The sequence below is a fragment of the Fukomys damarensis genome, unplaced genomic scaffold (genome assembly GCF_012274545.1).
Source record: "Fukomys damarensis isolate Sample0158 unplaced genomic scaffold, DMR_v1.0_HiC HiC_scaffold_2, whole genome shotgun sequence".
NCBI lineage: Eukaryota > Metazoa > Chordata > Mammalia > Rodentia > Bathyergidae > Fukomys > Fukomys damarensis.
Window position 1 is genome coordinate 54343039 of NW_022900914.1, and position 25981 is coordinate 54369019.

The following is a 25981-nucleotide window of genomic DNA, read 5'->3' on the forward strand; positions in this document are numbered from 1 at the left end:
ACATGTGACTATTGTAGGCTTTTGATTTTCCTTTGAATACTCAGATCCACTCCCCCTCAGTCCCTTAAAATTATATTTTCTGTTTGTTCAGATCTTAAATTTTATCATTATTAGGAAGTCTATGCTCAGCTTTTAAAAATAGCAACTGAAACTTTTACTTCTCTATTTGATTATTATTTTGCTTCGGTTATTACAATACAACCTTTGCCAAAGAAGAGACTGGGTCTCTTTTTTTACTATTGCATCCCAAGTACCTGGGACAAACTCTTGCATCTTCTATTGACTGCTTTTCAGATATTAATATGTTAATGACTTAAAATCTGATTTCATTTTTAATCCCCTTTCTGATGTTTAGATCAATATATCTAACATCCTATTGAATATATATATGCCCGAAAATCTCATATATATTATATTTAATTGAAATATATTTGGCAATTACTGATTGGTATTGGGGATACTGATTATAATCATTATACTATAAAATTTGATAATTGGATAATTTGACACACATGCATTGTGAATTAATAACCTCAAATTATATTTATTTTAGACTCACTATGTCCAAAGAAAATTTATTATATTTCATATTCAGCTCCTCTTTCTACCCTCTGTCTCAAAACCTTCCCTTTTCCTTTATTCCCTTTGCTTCCAAAATCAATTCAATCAAAGTCCAGATGCATGAAATTGCCCTAAACAGATTTTACAGATTTTTCCTACCATCATTGGGTTAACAAGTTATTTTCATTTTCATTGTGTTACCTAAATATTTCTCAGAATCTCACATATTCTATAGCCACATCATCATCACAGCTGGTAAATCTGTCACCTGAGTTCTTGTTTCATAACATTCTGTCTTCTATTTTCCCTCATTCTCCCCATTGTCCACAATTTAGACAGAGTAATTTTTACATTAATTCCTCTGCCTGCAGGTCTATACCAGATGTGAAAGGATCATGATTCCCCTCTCTTACCACACCCCACTCTTCTCCTGAAACTCCTCTTCATGTCATTCCCCAGGAATAATAAATTCACTGTTTGTATTTCTTCCTTCATGACTTTCTACACGTCATGGATGAGTAGTTTTTAACTGCAATGGCAGAGAGAAGAAAAATGGTTTTAAAATATATTCAACACTATCTTCAATGTTTTCCTGTCAAACTTGTCAATATCATTTAAGCAATATACAAAAAATGTGCTTATGTTAACTCTGATAGAAAAATAAATAAAAGAATAGTCTTGTTTATTTATAATTTTGAACTTTCAAGTCCTCTATGTTCTCTACTCACATACTTTCAAGGGAAAAAGATTTCCCTATCATCATTCTAGTGCTTATGTCATGGAGGCTGCATCTCAGCTTTGACCTGGCTGGTATCAAATACTTCAGGGGCTGACATGAGTGGTTTGCCTGCTAGTCCATAATGAAGCAGGAACCAGATAGGTTTGCTCCAATCTGATGCTGATGTCTCTGAAATCAACACCAATGCACATTCAATAGGGATGTGACCAACACTTGGATGTGTGTCCATGTCATATTTGATTATCTGAGTTGGGGCCCTTATGCCTAAGAAGTGCAAAATACTACAAAAATGTTGGTTGCCCATCAGTGATTTCCAGTTAGCATGCAATCATAAGGTGATCAAAACTGCAGACATAAAGTAAAAAATCTACCCAGAAAAGAGAATAAATTCAAATAAATTCCATAAAGAAAAAACTTGATGGAGAAAAGATATAAAATATAAAAACAAAAAGAAATAAATTAAATCATTTGGAAATAATTTATGGAATCTAACCTAACATTACATAATAATAGAAGGAACTACCAGTTTTCAATGTATAATGACCAAAACCTTTTCATTAAAAACAAAATTTTGTGGTCATAAGTTTGAAAGACACACCAGGAAAATGTTCACTGAATGCACTGTGAGTGTTGATAATTTAAAGCTTTTCAATGATAAGGAATATTACAAATAAAAGGAAAATAATCAACAAAGAACAAAAATTAGATTGATCTTAATAATCTGTTCTGTAATAATAAATGTCAGAAAATTATAGAGAAATGGAACCTCTAATCCCAGCCCTTTGCAGTATCTCCATATTGATTTCCACAGTGGTTGCACCAGTCTGCATTTCCACCAATGGAGAAGGGTTCCTTTCTCCCTACAACACTGCCAACATTTGTTATTGGTTGATTTCTTGATAGCAGCCATTCTTTGTGGGGTGAAGTGGAATCTCAGTGTTGTTTTCATCTGCATCTCGCAAATGACCAGTGATGTGGAACATTTTTTCATATATTTACTTGCTGCTTTTACTTCTTTGTCTAAGAAATGTCTGTTCATTTCAGATGCCCATTTTTGAATTGAGTCCTCATATTGGGGGGGGACTGATTCTTTTGAATTCTTTATTTTTAATTGAGTTTATTGCTACATTTTAGTGATTCAGTAGAGTTATATTCATTATTGGGATCTTGTACCTTTACATGACAGGTCTTGGTTCTCATTTTTTCCAGTGTCCCTGCCCTCCCTTCACACTCTCCTCCCCTCCCCACTTACAAACACTTGATTTCCATCTTTTCATTTTCTTATATATTTTTTTCTTTTCCCTTATTACTCTTCCCCTTTCCAAAAGAATTAAAAGAATTATATCATAATGTTAAGTGAACATCTATGTTTATAGAAGCACAGTTTCTAATAGCTAAAACATGGAAATAGCACATTTGCCCATCAGTTGAAAGCTGGATAAAGAAGATGTGGTTTTTCTATAAAATGGAATACTACTCAGCCATAAAGAATGAGAAATTAGTTTCTTTCATAGGAAAATGGATGCATATTTTGGATATACTCCTAAGTTAAATAAATAAGTTACACATGTGTAAATACCGAATCGTTTATCTGGTGTGATTAAACTATAATAGTACGTAAGATCCTAATGAGATAATTGACAATGTGAAATAGGAAGAAAGGGGCTAAATGTGTAGGGAAAGTGGGAAGGGTAGGGGAAAGGTAATATGAGAAAGGAAACAAATAGGAGAAAATGAAACAATGGAAATAAAATGCAAATGGGGAGGGGAGGAGGGCTGAAGGGAAGGCAGGGATGAGGGGAAAAAATGAGAACCAAGACCTGTTATATAAAGGTACAAGATCCCAATAATGAATATAACTGTACCATATACCTAAAATGTACCAATAAATTCAATGAGAAAAAAAAGAAAACTATAGAGAAATTGTCTACAGAAATATGAATCAAAATCCATGATTAAAGAACTTTGTCTCCTGTCCATTTGTTATTTCTATGTATGGAAACTTGAAAATATTATTATAAAGGTAAGAAATAAAAAGCATATCACTCTCAAACATTTCCTGGGGAGGGGGACTTTAGAACATGTCCCTACTCAGGATTATTTTTCTAGAGTTTTAAAGAACAATATTCTAAACACTGCCTTTCTAGCTCAGCCCTCAGAAACAGCTGATCTTCTTTTGTCCTCCCGGCCCATCAACTTTAAAGTATGAAATTTTAAGCAATTGAAGACTCCATGGCTTTACTTCTACTAAAGTCTCTCTGTTGTATAATATTTTTGCACCTAGATTTATAAAATCACTCAAATCATATGACACACAAAACTAAATGAGAACAGGAAACCTGTCTGTTCATTGCAAGATCCTTGGTATCTAGTACACTGTAAATAGGTATTCATTAAGTACTTGTGGTTGAATGATTTAAAGGAAAGAGGTGAGGGGGATATATGTGTACCATCTAGCAATGCATTCTATATGGAAAACTCAGTAAACATGTATAGGGTGCTATTCTGTTCCAGCCCCTGACTTTGGGGCTGAAAAACCATTGAATAAAGATATGAATGCCAACAGACTCTCTGCTGCTCCAGTGTTATTTTATCTTTTGTTAGTGTATCAATCAGCTTTCTATTTATGAACAAAATACATGACACCACAACCTAACAGAGAGGTTTATTTGATCCACAGTCTCAAAGTTTTCAGTCTGTGATCAATGGCTCAAAGACAGGAACATCGCGGGAAGTTATGACAGAGCAAAGCTGCTCAGTTCATGGTAGCTGGGAAGCAGAAAAAGGGAGCAGCATAAAAAGAAAGAGGCCAGGAGCTATCTATAGGACCCAAGGTCACACCTGCTTGATCCACCCAGACATATCCAGAAAGGTACTTTACTAATCACCTAAGTGGCTCCCAAGCCAAACAAGTTGGTGTAATTAAACTTTCCTATTATAATTGGAAATTGCTGCACTGAAAACATTTTGGGGTGGAACTTGGGGTGTATATCCCAAGCTCTCTTGAGAAGTTGGCTAGATTTCTTCTGTTAATCAGGCTTCCTTGAATGGGAAACCATCTCTGTTCTCCCAAGGAGCAGGTAATATAAAGTTAGATTGGGATAGGAGAGAGAATGTATGAAAATAAAGCTGTACCTGGTTCACTAACTTAATTTGTTCTACAAGACTGGGGAAAATGGCCATGTTTGTGTTCGGGCAGGGAAGATGGCTGTGGTGAAACTTATGCAGAGTTTGCAAACTACAGTAAACTTTTGCCTCCAATTTGTTATGAACTGAATTTTTTAAACAGAAGCAAGACTGAACTGAGGCATTAGTATAATAGTATAATAAATACTGTTCTTGATGTGACTTAAATATTATGGTTAGGCATTTGACGATTTATAAGTCAACATATTTTGTGATGGTATCTGTTTAGAATTCACATATGTGAAATAGTAAGAAAAGGGCTAAAGGTGTACAGGAACTGGGAAAGGAAGGGGAAAGGAAATAAGGGAAAAGAAAAATATGAGAAAATGGAAACAAAAATTTTGTAAATAGTAAAGAGTGGAGGGGGTGAAGGGAGGGCAGGGGTAAGGGGAAAAAATGAGAATGAAGACTTGTCATGTAAAGGTACAAGATGACAATGATGAATGTAACTGTACTGTTTACCTAAAAAGTACCAATAAAATCAATGAAAAAAAATTGCATATTGTGTTTATCTTCTGCTAGGGGACAGAAACCTAAAGCATTGTTCCTTTAGATTCAACCTTATGTGAATAGGGCCAGTCACCTTTCTTCCTGGGTCAAAAATGTAGTGACATAGGAATTGAAAGCCAGCTGATACATCAGAAGTGGAGACTGCCACAACACTTTAAGATGATAATATGAAAAAAAGGAAACTGCAAGTTGTCATTGGCCATGGGGTCTTGAGAGTTGAAGAGCTACTGTTATAAGAATACTCATCTTTAGTGTAGCTTGTACTCCCAGAGACATATGTTCTTAATACTTCAGCACAATAGGGCATCTCATCGTGAGGTAATTCTCTTGCCTTCTAAGTAAAGTCATTGTTCAACAAAAGAAATTAGAATATTATTTCACTGCATTATATAAAGAAATATAGAACTTTAAAATAATGTTATAATAACATGAAATGTGTTCAAGGCATTCTATCAGTATTAGAAAAAGTATATGCTCATCATATGATGTGGGAAGCAGGTGACATTGAGCAGCATCAAAAGTGCTCTCAAATAGAGCTGTAAATCCAAAGTCCAAAAGTATTGCTAAGCTTGAAACAAAGGGAAGACTAGAGACATCAGAAAAGGCACGGGCTTCCATAATGGAACAGCCTGTGTTAATTTTGCATAGTACTTTCCTTCAGCAGAGAGAGTTTTGTATTTAATGGGAAATACTTTACCTAAAGAAGTACACATCTTATCACACAATGCTGATTCTGAACTAGTAACAGCTTTCAAATAATACAGAATTTTTTTTTAAAATTAGCACACTAGATGTTTTGTCTGGCTTTGAAAATATCAGCATATCAGGGTTGAATGATTTCTTTGAACAGATCCAATTGTTCAAGTCTCTTATTTCGAATCAAAAATAGTGATTGAGTTAGTCCACAAAAAAAGCAGGAGAAAGTACAAGTGACATAAAAAACTGTTCACAGAAATAATGGCAGAACTTCCCAAATAGACTAAAAGAATTTGACATACAGATAATTGAGGCTCATAAAATGCCTACTAGCCATGATCAGAAATAATCTACACCTGGATGTGTAATAATCAAGATCCCCAAAACACCACAGAAGAACAAAATACTAAAAGCAGTTAGAGAAAAGAAACATCACATGCAAAGGAAAGCCCATCAGAATCACAGCAGACTTTTTGACCCAAACCCTAAAGTCAAGGAGAGCCTGGAGTGAAGTATTTCAAGCCCTGAAAGAAAACAAACTTCAACCTAGACTGATGTATCCTGCAAAGCTATCTTTCAAAATTGAGAGGGAAATAAGATACTTTGATGACAAAGAACACCTGAAATACTTCATGAACACCAAACCAGCACTACAAGGAATTCTAAACAATATCCTAGAAAAAGACAATGAAGGTTAGAACATCATGAGACCCAACAGAGCAAGAAACTAAAGGGCAAGGGGGAGAAATTTAAAACAGCTAACAACAGAAAAACACCATGATGGTGATGAGTCAATACATATCAGTTAGAACCATCGATGTTGATAGACAACACACCAATTAAAAGAAATAGATTGGCAGAATGGATTAAGAAGCAAAACCCAACAATATGCTGTATACAGGAAAAGCACCTAGCTCAAAAAGAAACTCATACACTGAAAGTAAAAGGATGGAAAACAGTTCTCCATGTGACAGGAACCCAGAACAAAGCAGGTGTAGCTATCTTATTTGCAGACAGAGCAAATTTCAAATCAAAACAAATTAAGAGAAACAAAAACGGTCACTATATTCTTATAAAGGGAACAATCCAAGAGGAAGAGATGACAATAAAAAATAGATATGCATCAAATACTAAAGTTCCCAATTATACAAAAAAAATTAAGGGACACAAAAAATCAATTAAGCACTAATACAACTGTAGTGGGAGACCTAAATACCCTATTGTCACAAATAGATCATCTATACAAAAAAGTCAACAACAAAATACCAGAACTGAACCAAGATTTTGAACAAATGAACTTAATAGATGTCTACAAAGTGTTCCACCCCACAAAATCAGAATATACATTCTTTTCTGCTGCATGCTATTTCTCCAAAATAGACCACATACTAGCTCATACAGCATGTTTAAGTAAATGCAAAGGAGTTGAAGTTATCTCATGAATATTATCAGACAACAGTGCAGTTAAACTGGAGATTAATAACAAAAGAAACCACAAGAACTTCACGAAAATATGGAAATTGAATAACACTCTCCTGACCAACAAATGGGTCACAGAGGAAATTAAAGAGGAAATTAGACAGTTTTACAAATAAACAGGAATAACAATACAATATACAGGAATCTATGGGACACAATGAAAGCAGCTCTATGAGGAAAATGTATAGCAGTGAACGCCCACACCAGAAAAACAGAGCAAGCTCAAATAAAGAAACTAATTATGAAACTTAAGCTTCTAAAAAGAGAAGAGCAAGAGAAACCCAAAGCTCATACAAAGGAGGAAATTATAAAGATCAAAAGAAATCAATGCAATGGAGACTAAGAGAATGGAACAAAAAAATCAATGAATCAAAGAATTGGTTTTTTGAAAGAATAAATAAGATTGATTAAACCCTTAGCCAACCTTATAAAAAAAAAAGGAAAAAGGCTCAAATTCATGCAATTAAGAACAGAAAAATTGAAGTCACAACTGATCCAGGAGAAATCTAGAGAATCATCAATATTTAATAAATACAGAAGAAATGGACTGATTTCTAGATATATATGAATTACCAAAGTTGAATGAAGATGATATGAAAATTCTAAACACCCCAATTAAAATCAGTGAAATTGAAAATGTAATTTAAAATTTACCAACAAAGAAAAGCCGAGGTCCTGATGGCTGCACTGCTAAATTCTTCAAAACATTTAGAACTATTGCCACTAATTTTGAAAATCTTCAGTGAAATTGAAAAGGAAGCAATACTTCCAAATTTATTCCTAGAAGCAAGTGTTACTTTGATTCCAAAACTGGGGAATGATCCAATCAAGAAAGAGAACTACAAGCCAATCTCCCTAATGAACATAGATGCAAAAACCTTCAATAAGATACTGGCAAACAGAATAGAGAGGGTCATCGAGAAGATCATACACCCTGAACAAGTCAGATTTATCCCAAGAATGCAAGGATGGTTCAACATATATAAATCAATAAATGGAATACTCTATTATAATAACAGAGTCAAAGACAAAAACCATATGATCATCTCAATAGATACTGAAAAAGCCTTCGATAAAATTCAACACTGATTCATGTTAAAAACCCTGCAGAGAATTGGAATAGATGGTCTTTATCTCAACTTGATAAAGGCTATTTATGAAAACCAACAGCCAACATCATATTAAATGATCAAACACTGAAACCTTCATATTAAGATCAGGAAGAAGAAAAGGATGTCCATTATCATTACTCTTATTCAATATAGTTATGGAAACATTAACCACAGTAATTAGACAAGAAAAAGAAATAAAAGCAATAAGATAAGAAAGGAAGAAGTTAAATTGTCATGTTTGTTGATTACATGAGATTCTACATAGAAGACCCAAATAACTCCACCAAAAGACTTCTAGACTTAATTGACAGATTCAGTAGTGTAGCTGGATGAAAGGTTAACACTCAAAAATCAATAACCTTCTTGTACACAAATAAAGAATCACTGAGGTAAGATTAGGGAAATAGTCCCTTTCACAATAGCATCCAAAAAATAAAATACTAGGAATCAATCTAGTGAAGAAAACAAAGGAACTTTACAATGAGAATTATAACACTTTGAAGAAAGAGATTGAAGAGGATATAAGAAAATGGAAAGACGTCCCTTTTCCAGAGTAGGAATAACTAACAGTGAAAATGCCATACTTCCAAAACTTCTATACAGATTCAATGCAATCCCGATTGAATCTGAACAGTATTTTTCACTGAATTGTAGAAAACAATCCAAAAATTCATTTGGAAGTAGAAGATACCTAGAAGAGCAAAAGCAGTTCTAGGCAACAGAGACATGGCACTGGGTATCACAATCCCCAACTTGGAAACTATACTACACAGCCACTGTGATAGAAACAGCAAGGTACTGACAAAGAAATGGATCCAAGGTTCAGTGGAAGAGATTTAAAAATGCAGAAACAACTCCAGACATGCTCAGCTACCTCATCTTTGACAAAGGAGCAGCTATTCTCATTGGAGGAAAGATAGGCTCTCTAATAAATGGTGTTGGAAATACTGGATTTCAACTTGCCAGAGATTAAAACTAGATCCCTATCTTTCACCATGCCCTAAACAAAAATTGAAATGGATTACATATCTAATTTTAAAACAGAAACATTAAACTTGTTGGAAGATGAGTTAGAACTCTTGAAGACATTGGCATAATAAAAGACTTTACAAATAAATCCTCAGTTGCACGGGAAGTAGCATAAAGAATCAACAGCTAGGATCTCATCTTTTAAAAAAGCTTCTGCACTGCAAGAAAAGCCACCAACAGAGTTAAGAGACAACATACAATGAGGGAAATATTTTTTAGCAGCCGTTCCTCAGACAAAGGTCTACTATTCAGAATATATAAAGAATCCAAAGGCCAGGGATTTAGCTCAGTGGTTCCACTGCCTGCCTTGCAAACAAAAGGTCCTGAGTTTGATCCCCAGTACCAAAAATAAATAAATAAATAAATAAATAAACAAACCAACAACAACAACAACAAAAAACAACTCAAAAAAATCAGACCCCCCAAAATTAAAAAAACCAATTCAAAAATGGGCATCTGAAATGAATAGACATTTCTTAAAGAAAGAAGTAAAAGCATCAAGTAAATATATGTAAAAGTGTTCCACATCACTGGTCATTCGAGAGATGCAGATGAAAACAACACTGAGATTCCACCTCACCCCACAAAGAATGGCTGCTGTCAAGAAATCAATCAATAACAAATGCTGGTGGGGTTGTGTGGAGAAGGAAAGCCCTCTTCATTGTTGGTGGGAGTGCAGACTGGGGCAACCACTGTGAAAATCAATATGGAGATGCCTTAAACAATTAGGATTAGAGGTCCCATTTGATCCAGCTATTCCCCTACTGGGCATTTTCCCAAAATAGTTTAAAGAATCATATCACAGTGATATATGCTCACCCATGTTTATAGTGGCAGTTTGTAATAGCTAAAGCTTGGAAATAGCCTAAGTGTTCATCAACTGGAGACTGGATAAAGAAGATGTGTGTTTTTCGTTTCTTTCTTTTTTTTTTTTTAATAAAATGGAGTACTACTCAGACATAAAGAATGAGAAACTAGAGACATTTATAGCTAAGTGGATGCACACTGAGGACATAGTGTCAAGTGAAACTAACAGGACACATGTATGTAAATACCGAATAGTTTCTCTGTGTGATAAACTAAAAGTATAAGTAAGCATCAAAATGTATAATTGACATTGTGTAATAGGAAAAAAGATGTAAAGGTGTAGAGGAAGTGGGATGGTTATGGGAAAGGTACAAAGGCAAAAGAAAAAATAAGAAAAAAGAAAAAAATAGAAACAAAGTCTTTGTAAATAGCAAAGGGTGGAGTGGGTGAAGGGAGGCTAGGGCAATGAATAAAAGATAAGAACCAAGATAAGTCATGTAAAGGTACAATATTCCAATGATGAATTTAACTGTATTGTATTCCTAAAATGTAACAATAAATAAAAAAGAAACAAAGAGGCACAGAAATATATACTAAAATGTAAATCTTCTTGTACATTAATTATATTTAGTTAAATATAATGAAAATGAAAAACCCTATAGTATCTAAAGCAGAAAGTTTTATAAAATTTAGTAAACATTATATTTCCATTTCTGTGTACATTAATGAAAATATTAATTTACATTTCCAACTAAATCAATCATTGATTTATTAAGGTTGGTATCTAGACATTCTTTTTCTCAGTGACCTTTCAACAAATTCCCCTCATCCCAATATGGTGTCTTTTCTTTTTATTAAATTTATTGGTGAATTTTAGGTATACAATACAGTTACATTCAAAATTGGGAACATGTATCTTCCCTTGCCCCTCCCTTCAACCCTCTACCCTCTGTGTTTACGGAGACTTTGTTTCCATGTTTTCCTTTTCTCATATTTTTTCCTATGTGGTGTCTTTATTTTTCCCCCATTCCTTTTACCCAACACTCTCATCTTGCTCTGAGTAAGTGAAGTCTTTGCCGTGTATGTAAATGAAATTTTCCTATTTCTCATGAGGAATGAGACAGAAGAGAAAATCTCACCCACATTAGTTTTAAAGGGCCTTGCTTGTTTACTAACAAGGATGAAAATACATGAATGCTACACAAAACAAAACTTGTCCCTAAATCTAATAAAGTAAAGACCCTGAAGAATTCTTCTGTAAAGGAACTTCTGTTCTTTGGCCTATTCCAGAGTTTCCATAATTTTTTTCTTCTTGCAATCTTTTCTTTTTTTTTTAGTTGACTTCATTTTGTAGGACTCTGTGACATACACAATAAGAAATGCCTGTCTAAGATGTGTATTTTTCACAGGTTATGAATATAAAGATAAAAACCTCCAACTGGGAGAAAAACAGGGCCAGAAGCTTGTCTTCTAGATAGAAATAGCATTTTCCGTTTGTACTGTACAAGTCCAGGAAAAAAGGGAAAGGCAAGTGGAGCCACAGCTGACAGAAATTATTCTCATTTTTCTCCTTAAGGAGCACTCATTCAGTAGTCTTATTTAATGAATTCTCACTGTGTTAGCACTGAATAAAGCATAGTTTGTTCTTCTATGGAGGTCACATTCTAATAGGAAGTACTTAAGGAGAGGAAAAACAAAAATTGCAAGTAAACATGAGGATTATCTTTCTACAAAAATATTAGTTTAGTATATTGCCAGTATCTTTTAAATTTTCATATGCTATTATTTTATGGTAGGAATCTATAATTATATTCAGTAAAATATCCTGCTTATTCTACTTATTCATCATTATACACATAATTCTGAAGGCCCCTTGAATTTAGAAATGTTAACCATCCACAATCTGACCTACCCTATTTGTCCATTACAGTGTTAGGCAGTACTCAATATCTACGAGGTACAAAAAGAAAACAATAAGGTAAGAGGTTTGTTTTTTGTTTTGTTTTGTTTTGGTACTGGGGATTGAACTCAGGACCTTGCACTTGTGAGGCAGGTGCAGAATCCCTGGCCCAACAATAAGTAAGATACAGTGTTAATCATTGTTAATTGGTAATCATTGTTAATTGGCTCAGGCATATTTGGTGGATACCAAAAATGATGAAAGCCAAATAATTTTTTTTTTTCCTGGACAAGGTAGCAAGACACTGACAAATTCTAGTTTGTGAACTGAATACCAAACAAATAATGAGTACCTGCATACAATCTTCTTATTGAAATACACTGAGTATCAAATTCAATGAGTTTCAAAATAATCAAGTACCAAGGTATGCCTATAGATAAAGGGCATTTGAGCACCTTGAATGGAATTTCTGAGTTCTCTACAATGTCAGTCATTTCTGTAGGGAAAAATTTAATTTCTAAATTCAACAGCAACTCAAATTCCTGAAATAATTCCATTTATATTTATGGAATAAATGCCAATTTATTAATTATACTTTCAAAATATGCAGAGGGAGTCAATAAGTTGAAACTATATCCAGGATAATTCATTTACCAGCAAGAAGAAATCAAATGTTAATGCAAATTGGAAAAATATTGACCAAGCTGTGGGATAAAGATAGCAAGAGTGTTACAGCCCCAGAAACAACTTTCTGGGAATATTAGACAAGAATCTGATAGACACAGAGCATGGGTATCTTCTCAGTCTGAGATCTGATGAAAGAACAGAGAAATCCTGAGTGTTCCAGAGATCTGCGTGGACCCCAATTACAGCCTGGCTATTCTACAGGAGTACTTCTGAGAGCCATTCACCTATATATTTGTTCAATCATGCTTTAACCATTCAGCAATGTAAAAGTTTCAAATTTCTAAGTGACATTTAAATCTAGGTATCATCAAAGACCAAGTAATGGGGAGGAAGCATGGCCAGAGGACAGTTGTCTCATCTAGATCAAGAATACACACCATGCACACTTTTTCTGTCAGTGCCAACTTTACTCTTGCTTCACCTCTTCAGGTCTTGTCCTCCTCTGTGGTCTTGGCCCACTGTAAATTCACAGACTCTAACTTGTCGTACCCTCCCTGCTCTTATCCTGTGTTAAATTTTGTTTGCCAGTGGTAGTCTCTTTTGGCAACTCCCACTCCATTCATGTCACATTGTTACACCTAACAAACCTTCGTGCTTCACGAAGAGGTTGGGAGAGCTCAAACCTCTCTTGTAGGCAAAAACCCAGAGAAAATGTCTTTATAACCTTGCTTAAGATCTTGCTCAAAAGTTTTTATGCTAAACTGCCTCCCCATGAGAATTCAGAGCAAAAATTATTTTTTTTAACCTGTGTTCCTAAATCTCAAGGCAAATTCAATCATGACGTCCCTTTGACAGATTTATCATGGTGAAAAAGATGAGTTGCTTGCATTGCTTCTAACTGCCATCTTCACTTCCCAGATTTCTGATATGTGTGCAAAGAGGGAATTAATAAGAATGTCTTAAAAACATTCTGTTTGCATGTCCTAGGGAACTTTTGCTGTATCACAGTTGGATGGTGACTTTGCTGGCTCAGAAGTAAAAAATCTTATCTTTGATCACTGACCTGTGTTCTTACAACTTACTTTATGGTAAAAAGAAGCACAAATCTCTAGATATGAATGGAAGTAGGCACAGGGGAAAGGAATAAAATATGCCAAAATTATTGTTTCAAGTAAATGGACAGAAACTTACAGAACAAATATGGTAAACTAGTCTAAATGGTGGGATGCAATCATAAGACAATTTAAATTTATTTCCATTCAATTAAGAATATGTGGTTTTTCTATAAAACGGAATACTACTCAGCAATAAAGAATGAGAAATTAGATTCATTCATAGGAAAATGCATACATATTGAAGATATACTCCTAAGTGAAATAAATAAGCCACACATATGTAAATACCAAATAGTTTCTCTGGTGTAAATAAACTATAATAGTACATAACATCCTAATGAGTTAACTGGCATTGTGAAATGAGAAGAAAAGGACTAAAGGTATAGGGAAAGTGTGAAGGGTAGGGGAGAGGTAATAAGGGAAAGAAAAAAATCAGAGAAAATGAAAAATTGAAATAAAATATTTGTAAATGGGGAGGGGAAGAGGGGGTGAAGGGAGGGCAGGGACAAGGGGGAAAAATGAGAACCAAGACCTGTCATGTAGAGGTACAAGATCCCAATAATGAATGTAACTGTACTGTATACCTAAAATATACCAATAAACTCAATGAAGAAAGAATAAATAAATAAATAAATTTATTTCCATACTTTCTTTAACTTTGCTTTGTAGAAATAGTTTTGCACTATCAATGAAATGACAAATCTATCTCTATGTTTTATAGTTACTTACAAGCAATATAAATCCACAAATTTCAAAACAAATCATGATCTCAAGTTACTACTTACAATGCCTAATGCTATACAACTACATATTAGTAAAACTTCAAAATTCAATTAAATTAGCTTCTCTGTCTCTTTTCCTCCCTAACCCTCAGCTCATGACTGACGATATAAATTAGAATGAATTAACATCAAATAATTCCTGCTCTGTTCCCAATTCTTCCCCCAGATTCCTACCTCTATGGAGCTAGAGTGTGAAGCTTGGTAATTGGAAGAAATTAACTGGAGATTTCTCAAACTCTTATCTTCCTCTTGGGCAACCCTCTACCCTTCATCTAGTCAGGGTCATGTGACGAGTTTTTGTTCATGGAATGTAAGAGGAAGTGCTAGATTACTAGCAGTTTAGGTAGCTCAGTAAGGCATGACTTGGGTGTGGTCTTTGTTTACATTGTCTTCTAGCCAGATGTAGAAATCCCAGTGAAGCACTTCAAGGAAGAGTCCATAACAAAATGAGGCTGATTCTGTTAATGGGAAAAGAATACCCACCAATATTTAACTGAACTGATGGAATGAGAAATAACCAGCATTATATTAAGCCACTTAGATTAATGGTCATTTCTTATGGCAACTTATGCTACTTACCCTAATTAATGCTGAAAATGAGGAAGATCAGAAAATAAAGAATATTAATACTGGCTGATACAAATATGGTGATTCTTAGGAGATATCTCTGGAGAGTTTCTTCATGCCTCTTGCTAATGGTACTCTTGACTAAAGATAAACATTCTCTTTTTATTTTTCCTCTAGCGTTTAAATATCTACAATTTTAGGGCTGGGGATTTAGCCTAGTGGTGTGGCTACCTAACTTGCAAGCACAAGGTCCTGAGCTCAATCCCCAGTATCCACCTCCCAAAAATCTACAAGTATATTCAGCTTCTTCCCTTTGATACATTTCTTAACATTTAAAATAATATCCATCTGGTTCTGCATCATACGTACCCTTCAACTCATCCACTGGAAGTCATTCATCTTTTGTTCCAATAAACCCTTGGAAAGCACAAAGCAACACCAATTTTCCTTTTCATTCATACCTTCCTCCCCAATAGAGCAGCTTCTCAGATTGGTTGTGCTTTTTTAAATTTTCAAATTAAGAATCAAACACCAGCCTGATGGATGTTTTTTACCGAAGGACAGATATTTGGGGTGTGTGTGTGTATGTGTGTGCTTAATTTTGTCAGTTTTTGTTTGATGGTAAGATATCATGATGTTTTGATCTGACATATTTTTAAAATGTTATAAGTATTGTATTTTATTACCTCAAGTGAAATTTTAAATGCAGATTAATTACACTTGCCCAGGTATAGAATTCTGGAGCTCCCAGTAATTCGTTTTAGAATTCTTCAGATATTTCAGAGTTATCATTTAGCATGTCACATTAGAAATATAAAATCAAATTCTTACTTGATATTTGGTCTCTCTGCCCTAGTCCCTCCCTCTTTTATACTATCCCTCCCTCACTTTTTCCTCATTGTGCCTATTTAAATAATTTATTTTTCTGAGAATCTATATATGTATTCAATCAGAATATTTTTGAAGTTTCAGATTTTTCTTCATTTCAAGGAAATTATCTTCCATTATCCCTTAAATTATTGATTCTTTTATATTCACATTATGCTTTTTCTAGAAATTCTAATACATAGATATTAAGATTTGCAGTTAAATCTACAACATTTATCTTTTTAATTTTTTATTCTTTTGAATTTTTAGATTATTCTTCAAGTTAATTTACTAATCTCTTTGTTAGAAAAATCTGTTCTATTCATCGCATATGTTTTTGGTTAATTTCTGCAGCAATGCTTTGTAATGAACATTCTCATACATTAGTTCCTCCTTTTCAATGACCACATAATCTCTTCAAATATAATAACCCCTTGAATTACATTGAGGATATGAATTACAATTTCCTTAAAGTTTTCCATGGTTTGGTGCATTAATCTTGTTTCTTTAAAGGATGTTTAACCTCCGTGTTTTCACTGCTGTCCTCTTTTCAGCTCATGGTTTGTTCAAAAAGTCTACTGATAAGTATTTTATTGTCTGATTATATACCTAATTCCAACTTAAAGTAAGTTTTAAAAAATGAACACAGTGCAAAGTTGCTATTATCTTTTACTTCACTTGAAATAATTAGTTCTTAGTACTGAAAAAGTTATGCTCATTTTTCATAGGGATAAACACTTTTTTAAAAATATAAAGTGAATACTAAAAAGCACATTTACAGGCTCTGATTAAGATTTAATTGTGATTATTTAACTGGAAAAAATTACATAGGTCACACAAAATCATTCCAGGTTAAGTGTCTTGAATTTGCCCTCTTCAAAAATGTGTCCTAAACCTGTACTTTTTCTAATTGTATGTTAATAAAAAGGCAGTAAAAGGATGCTCTTGCTACTATTCATTGTCTTTTCGTAATTCATACTTCTCTACTTCTGGCGTTCTCACTGTCAAATTGGCAATGATCTGCAGCAGGCATCTTCTGTGTCTATGTATACGTGTGTGTGTGTAGTTTGTGTAAAATAACAATTGTATCACAATAAATTTATTAAAATCAATAGATAAAAAGACTGAAGCTTGTAAGAAGTAGCATGAGGAGGAGGAGAAGAGGAGAAGCAACATTTGGAGGGGAGAGGAAAAGAAGGAGTAGAAAAGGAAGAGGATGAGGAGGGAGTGGAGAAACAGGAGGAGGAAGGGAAGGAGCAGTAGGAGGAGGAGGAGAAGGAAGAAGAGAGGCAGAAGGAATAGGAGGACAAGGAAGAGAAGGAGCAGGGAGAAGAGGACAAAGAGGAAGAAGGAGAGGAGGTACTGGCAGACAGAGAAGCTCCTCCTATTTACTGTCATCCAGGTTGGAGTCTGTTTTTGACCTGATAGAAAGTTATGAGGAAGGGAAGCAACTGAAGAGAAGGCTGGGATTTCTTCTATGGAAGAGAACAAATATGTTACCTTACAAACAGAAATCTTCAACCCATGCTTGATAAAAGCCAAAGTGAAAATAAGACTTCTAATCAGCCGAACTGAGGAAAGTTTGCTATGGCAATAGATTTAGAATAAGGTTTTAACTCTTCATAGTTAAAAATCATTACTTGTTATGAAAGTGATAAACCATTAAAACAAATGCTAGAGTGTCTTTACTTCATCTCTAATTTTAGTTTAAGCCTCACGATATAGAGACTGCTTTGAAAATTAAAGGGCATCGAGGATTTTTAAAGGGAGTGAACAAGAGCTAGTTTTGTGATTCTAACGCCTAGCTGACATCAAAAGTCTGAAACCATGAACAGTTTGAAGTTGAAGGAAAAGGCACATTTCCCTGGAGAGACTTCCCCCACCTCTGGCACACACACACACACACACACACACACACACACAGAAGGAAAGGGAGTGCTTTTCCTTGACCTCTAACCTAGTGAGAAAGCTTTCAGTGATATCAGTCATAGCATTTTGCTGTGTCATAAGAATTTGAAAAACAGTGGGCTCATTCTTGGTATAAGCTTTAAAAATACAAAGGGTTAGGGAATTGTGGCTACTCAGCTATTCTGTTGGTGGTACATTAGCACTCTGGATTTCCAAATTTTGTGAAGGCAAAGAGCGCTCTGTGAACTATATGTGGACCGTGTACCCAAATATTATAGCATCAGATCGCTCGATTCCTGTCTCAGAATTCTTTTCAGAGAGAAAAAGAAATGCCAAAATGGGAAGAAGCAGGGTATGCTGAGTAGCTAAAGGAGGAGTTCCCAGTCACCAACCATAATAAATGACTTTCTTGGTGCCAAAATAACTTCAGACAGTAGGGATGAGAAGCAAATGACCTTATCAATGAGGACAGACTTAAGTAGTGGTTCACATCCAAGGACAGTTTCATTTCCAAGTGATATCTGGCACTCTCTAGAGACAGTTTTAGCTATCACAACTTGAACAGCACACAGTAAATATGTCAGTGTCTAGGAGCTAGAGATTAGAGGATACTGCTAAAAGTCAGACAATGAACAGGACTCATCCTTACAGCAGGGAATTATAAAAAAATGTCAGTAATGCCAAGGTTGGATCCTCAGATTTAAAAATGCTAATTTAACAGAAAAATAATTTCCAAATCTTATAACACAAAGGTCTATTGCTCATTCATGTTATGTGGCTATTGCAGAGTAGCTGTGAAAATGCTGCATGCATTTTTATGGCTGTAACTTGTTTCTGCCTGGAAAAACATCAGTCAATATGGCAAAGCAAGAAGAAATACTACTCTGAAAAAGCTTGTGATAGAAATGACATCACTTCCATTTTTGTATTTAATTGGCCAAAGCAAGTCCTCTCATCTATTCGCTATTACTGAATAACAAATTACCGCAAAATGTATTGACTTAAAAGAGTAGAGACTTGTTGTGCACTTGTTTCTGTGGGTCAGGAATTGGGCACAAGATATCTGGCACCTTTCTTCAGGATCTATCAAGAATTGTAATCAAGGTGTCAGCCAGAGATTCAGTCCCCTCACAGTTAAAATGGGAAAGGATCAGTTTTCACACTCACTTGCTGACTCTTGGGAGGATTCATTTTCCCCAGGGCTATTTGACAGAATGCCTTAGCTTCTTGCTGACTGTTGGCAGGAGGCAGGTCTCCGTCCCTTGGCAGGTGTCTCTCTCCATTGGACCAAGCACATATTAAGAGCCAAAGGCAAAATATCGTTTCAAGCATGTCACTGGATTCAGCCAACTGACAGGAGGAGAAAATTGCACGAAATGATAAATTCCAGGAACAGGAATCATTAAGGATCACTTCAGGAGCTGCCCATGGCACCTTGACATCCTGAATCTCTTCAGGGAGGGCCATACCATTCCTTTACAATAAGGGGGCACATGGAGCCAAGCTAAAATATTTAGTGAAGATTAATATAGTCTACCTTTCCAAGATGTTTCTTCCTTCCTTATTCATTGGACTTCAGTGAATAAAGGCCTTAAATTCCATCTTTAAATCATGGTTTTAAGGTTTTGATTTACTACAGTCACTAATATGAATTTGGCAATCAAGAGGCTAAATCAGTTCTTTATTATCTAATGTGACTGAAGGATCTTCTATCACCTAGAAGCAATTATAAGAGTTATAGGACCTCCAAATTTTTTCACTCAAAGGAATGATAGGAATGAGCCTTGTAGACTAAATTTAGAGACAATAGAAGGCATGCATAAAGTAGCACTGATATCCCATGCATTCACTTGTTCTTTTATTCGCTGAACAACTGTGTATTGATTATACATTACACTCTGGTTTATCCAAAACATGGGAATATAGGAATGGATAAAACAGACAAAAATTCCCTGTCCTCATACAGCTTATTGTCAAATGGAGTTAGGTCAATGGTAGAACCTTAAAGAAATGACTTATGTAGTTAGTACTTCAGCTGATGACAAGTCCTGGCAAGATAGATAAATAAGAAAGAATTAGGAGGTGAAGAATACTCTTACTTAAAAAGAATGAATCTATAAGCTATGTGACTATCTGAAAGAATACCTTGCAATGTAATTCTTATGCTTCAATGGAACTATTTGAATTGTGTCAAAATAAAACAATATATAAATCCAACAAGCAGATGACTGATATATTTAAAAATCTATGTGTACTTTGGAAACACTGCTTGATAAGAGTTTTCAAGAGCAGTTACATAGTCTTGGTTTGCTTTCTACAGACCTACTGTCTCAACTACTCACAACCGGACAACTTAAAGGAGAGGTATAATTTGGCTCACAGCTATTTGCCATAGTCAACTGGATCTAACGCAGAAACTTGCATGGCACAGGGTCATAGTAGAGGAAAAGCTGCTCTTGTCATGGCAGTAAGGAAGCAGAGAGAAAAGAAAGCATCCAGAGAATGAAATATACCCTCCCTGCTCATGCCCTAAGTGACCCATCTCTTCTGACCAAGCCCCACCTTTCAAGAGCACACTCAACTGCTGAACTCATCAGTGAATTGTAGTTATTCCAGTTGGGCTTCTTCTGAGTCAGTTGCCTAAGACAGAGAATGAGAGCCTTCTCACCGTGTGTGTAGGGCAAGAATAGATGTTTAGGTGAGCATCCTGTGAGCTGATGGCTGTGGACTAAGCGCGTGGAAGTCTGCAGGAAGATTCTCCAGGAGCTTGGCAAGCAATCCATGACATTGCTTTTTCCTTCCTCATTCCTCTTACTACACTTTTGCTTGAGAAGTCTTCATGACTTCCATTAGTCAAATGATATCTTCTGTTTTCTGTTAACAAGGGCAGAAATTTTCTGTCTACATTACTTGTATTATCTCAACAAGCGTTTAGGAGATAGGGAATTCTAACCCCTCTATATGACATATTCCATTTTTTAGAATCCATAATACTCTTAATACAAAAATCCATCAAAAATGGAGATGTGCCATACATTTCCTTTGCTTTCTCCATCTTCACCTCTGTCTGTGTAAAAATTATAGATGGATATTATAGAAATACATCAAGTGATTATCAGTCACTACTTCATGTAGTGGCATCATATACTCTTTTTTCAAATATTTGTACATTTAAATTTTCTTCCTGCGGTCAAGGAATGCTCTTACACTAAAAAAAATAACATTTTTCTTTTAATTTAAACAAATAATGGAATCACAGCATGCAATTTATCTTGGGACTGTGCACCTAATAGATCTATTTTAAACCAACTGGATACCGAGAAATCAGCAGATTTTGCAGATTCACTACTTATGCTTAACACAAATATGTCTAACAGGCAAATTAATGTGTCATGCATTATGCACGATATAAATTGGGGGGGTGAAGCAAAAGAATATTTTTATAATGCTTGTAAGTTTGCAAATTGCTTTGACATCTCATTTGATTTGATCATCATAACAATCATAATAAAATAAGATCAGGTTGCATTAACCCTTTTTGGATGAATAACAGGCACAGAGCATTCTATGATATATATTGACAACAGCAAAGCCACCACCCCATCAGCCATGCAATTGCTTTTTCTCTTGATTTTTATGCCTGGCTAGGCTGGAAAGCGTGATTGAAGGAGGCAAAATTCTCCCAGTGACTTGAGTGGGTATCGTGACTAACACAGGCAACATTTCACCTTTATCTCAGTTCCGTGGATCTCTTTTCAGGTTTTGAAATGTGATTTTCATGGGAGAAGTTTCATTCACAGTCCTCTCTTTCTAAATAGGAAGTTAATAACTCTCTTCATCTCGGATATCTTGTAAACTATCTATTTCCCACAGGAAAAAAATATTGAACTCAGAGAACGTTATGAATTTTTTTATGATCATGTTACAAGTGAAGAGTGGAATCATTTTGGCCATAAAAAAAGTAGGACTCAATTTACAATTGTTAGCAGTCAAATAAAAGTAAAAAGTTAACAAAATGATTTGATTATTTGATTGAGAAGTTTAAAATTCAGCCAAGATTAGTATACAGTACTAGTATTGCTAGTATAATTAAATAGATAAGGTTTTAAGACTTTTATATTAACATTATTGAATAAATGTTGCTGATTATATAGGAAGTATCATATATAGACAATAGACACATATTTTCTTTGGAGAGCCTTTGCTTAATTATCTAAATTAATAAGAGAAAATATTATGAATGAATTTGTCTACTAACACATGTTAAATTTTATCTAATATTTCAAGAGTTTAGCAGATATATCAACACATAACTATACTCTCTGAAGATTTAATCAGTTTAAATTTTCATGATTTTGCATCATTAGATTTGATGATAAACACAAAACCAGCAAAAGGCTGAGAGAAGAAAGATTGTGAATATTGTACATATTGCAAAAATAATCTTTAGTTCTTTTAATCATAGGTGAATGTAATAGACAGTGTCCTAAAATGAAATCTTTCAATTCTTTCCTTCCCATATGCACATGCTACTTCTTACATAGGTAGAGAATAATTTCCTAACCTTGAATCAAAGATAGGCTGACTGCTCTCCCCGATCGACAAGATTTACTGAACATTCTGAGACTAATTAGCCTAACTCATAAGCCTTTCAACATTTTCTGGGGCCTCATGAAGCCTCTTGTTGGGAATGCTCCCAAGGCAATGTACAAACGTCTGATTTTCAGACCTAACTGCATTCTCCAGCTTCAGCCAGCACTATATATGTTAACTGCTTGGAATTCAATTCCCTTTGTGACTTCAAATGACTATAATCCCCACCACCAGCTTATTGTAATTACATGGATAAACTCGAAATAAGAACTACCTGGGCCAGGGATTTAGCTCAGCAGTTCGGTGGTCTGCCTCACAAGCACAAGGACCCGAGTTCGATCCCCAGTACCAAAAAAAAAAAAAAAAAAAAAAAAAAAAAAACACCCAAAAAAAAAAAAAAAAAAAAAAAAAAAAAAAAAAAAAACCACTACCCAAATGAGCTCAGAAAACAATGAGAAAGTGTAACAAGTGTTTTCTTTAAACCACCATATTTTAGGAGAGTTTTCTAGGTAGCAATAAATAACTGTAAGAGTAGGATATGAATATTAAGCATATAACTTAAAATTAAAGTTAAATTTTCCATAGTAAAGCATAAAGAAAGTACTGCTTATGCTCATGTTCTGACACTAGTATTTAATGACTTGAGAATCAGTAACTTAACTTATAATGACATGAAAGGAACTATTTGCCAGTCCTATCTCTTCATTCTTACAATGAAAGATCTTAGACCTTAAAAGGCTTGAGCCATGTGTATCCCTCTGCCAGGTAGAATTCTACTTATTGTTCTGGGAGGGTCTATAAGTTTGTAACTAACTCAAGGCAGAAAACATAGACAAACAGCTAGCTTTTGAGGTCAGAAATGATGACTCCGAGTCAACTTAGGTTGGCAGTGATAATGCTTTGTCAGAATGAACCTCTTTAACTGATTATCCAAAAGGTTGTTAGGCTGGTAAACTGAAGCATGGGATAAACATTGCTTTACTGTAACATTTAGGTCCTTCGGTATTTGCTGATTCCAGTACAGGTTTGCATCATTACTTAAAGCCTTTCCACTAAGCCCTTCTTTTTTCAATGAACAGTTCTGCGGTAGCATTTTTAATCCTTTAAAGATCATCTTTTTCTCCCATGCTATTGCTTCATCATTTTCTTACCCCTCTTCTACAAAGCTCTCCCTTCTCTTTCTCATCAGAGTTTGACTTACATTTCCTGTTTCCATTCAAGTCTAGCAATATTTTAAGCCTTCTTTGCTCTACTTAAATTGCACTTTCAAATATATCCATGGTCTTAATTAGTCTTTCCTGTTTGCTCACCCTCTACATTATAGCATGTAATTAGCTTGACAGCTTCCTTGCTCTTCATTCTCTCCTTTATTGACTTCTATGGCATTTCCACGTCTCTCTATGTTGCCTTCACTCTTTCTTTTATACTATCTTCCATGTCTTCTTACATGTAATCATGTCACCTTCATTCTGACATTCTTTTTATCTCGATATAAATTCTTTTTTGTCATTTATATGATTTCCTCAATAAGAACAATATGCTAACAAATATCAACATCTGTCCTCTTACCTAATCTTTAGGTACCAAACATGTCTTGAAATTACATTTCAATCCCAAGGATATGGAGTCTTGCTGATGGTGTAAAAATTGCATTATAATCAAGAGATTCAGGAACACCTAAATTACTTTATTCCAACTGTCACTCTGTGCTATTATTTCATAGAAGAATGATGTATTTACATAAGGATAATGGCAAGAAGAAGCAAGATTTCACTTAATTATTCTGATATAGCCTTATAGCCACAGAAAACTCAGGGCTTTCTACTAAGCACGGGTTAGGGCTTATGCCTAAGAAATGCTAAATCTCAACACCAAACAGTCCCACCTTAAGATGCTCTTTTCTTTATAGAAGAGAAGGAATAATAAGGAGACAAACTCTGACTTAGTTTGCTCCTTCTATTGCAGGAATGGAATGATATGCCAGAGAATTAGAGAAAGAAAGGGAAACAGAGTGAGATATGTTAAGGTTTACGAATTTCTGATGTACTGTGACCTAATTTATAAGTAAATGTAATAAAAATCATTATTCTGAAATCCGAAACCCTCACACCAGTATTCCTTTTTCCCAGAAGAGGGCATATAGACAGTGTGCAGGAAAAGGAAGCAAGATCTCTTGCCTCTCTGTTCTCTCTGCAGGGAACATCCATGCTTGTCCATCTCATCATCACTGTAATTTTCAATTTATGCATTGATCCCCTGCTCTGTACTCTGATGTTTGCTTGCTTAATATTCTAGGACTGAAGCCCAGTTCATTCATCTGGTGGCCTCATTCTTGCCAATTTAATCAATCAAATATGCTGGATCTTGAATCCTGTATTTCTAACCATTCTGTGCAAATGTGTTCGATAATCCCAGATTTCAGCTGTACTTTGGCTGTCTCTATACGAATAGTACGCATACTCCTATAACTTTTTTTTTCTTTTTATCTCATACCATTCATACAGAGTTAGAATTTAGGCTTGCATCAAAATGTGAAAATTTTTTTTAAATTCTTTGACCTTATGCTTTGAAAAACTTGAATGTCCTCCTTATGGATCATTTTGTGTCTATGTGTGTTTTAAACTTGCCCTGCGAAGTGAGTTTTGCTACGCCTCTGCAGCCATATGTCGTCAGATGACTTCTCATATCTAATACTGACTCGACAGGGTATGAGAACTCCCAGAAAAAAAGTTTTCATTCTAAACTGCACCAATGGGCTGTGCAGTTAGTATTTTGAGATTTGAAGTGATATTTCCTTTCCATTCTCATTAATTTCTACTTTGAACATGACCGACCACTATCAGACAGGTAAATGATAAAGTGCTAAAATGATAAAAGTGTTCTTTCAACGGAATGTATGAAGAAAATGGAATATGATCATTGGCTATTGAAGTGGTTAAATGTGAAGATTTGAACTTTTGAAGTTTCTCACACTTAGACATTTGGGATTAAAGTTCACCAGAAAGAACACATTTTGAAGAAGATACATTTACTCAAAGGGTTTTATTCTTCTGTCAGTGTTCAGAATTTTCCTGATCCCTGAGAAGAAGGAGAAACAAAAAGATGATAGAAGAACAAGATAGACAAGAAATTTAAAATTGTTAAGAATATGAAACATCTCAGCTGCCTGCCTACCTGCCTGTCTGCGATCACCCGGCGGCGTGCGCGTGAGCTCCCGGCCAAAGTTCACCAAAGAACACATTTTGAAGAAGATACATTTACTCAAAGGGTTTTATTCTTCTGTCAGTGTTCAGAATTTTCCTGATCCCTGAGAAGAAGGAGAAACAAAAAGATGATAGAAGAACAAGATAGACAAGAAATTTTTAATTGTTAAGAATATGAAACATCTCAGCTGCCTGCCTACCTGCCTGTCTGCGATCACCCGGCGGCGTGCGCGTGAGCTCCCGGCCTGCGCGGGAGCTCCCGGCCTGCGCGACAACAGACCCAGGAAGGACCCAAGGACC

General features: G+C 35.0%; 1 long non-coding RNA gene across 1 annotated transcript in view; it reads right to left on the reverse strand.

Annotated features, from left to right (window-relative positions):
• Nucleotides 1-978: 978 nt before the first annotated feature.
• Nucleotides 979-25981, reverse strand: part of LOC104867290 — a 54225-nt gene continuing 29222 nt past the window's right edge. Inside the window, exon 3 of the long non-coding RNA XR_781728.2 lies at nt 979-1090. This is a non-coding gene — a long non-coding RNA (uncharacterized LOC104867290). The remainder of the gene's footprint in view (nt 1091-25981) is intronic.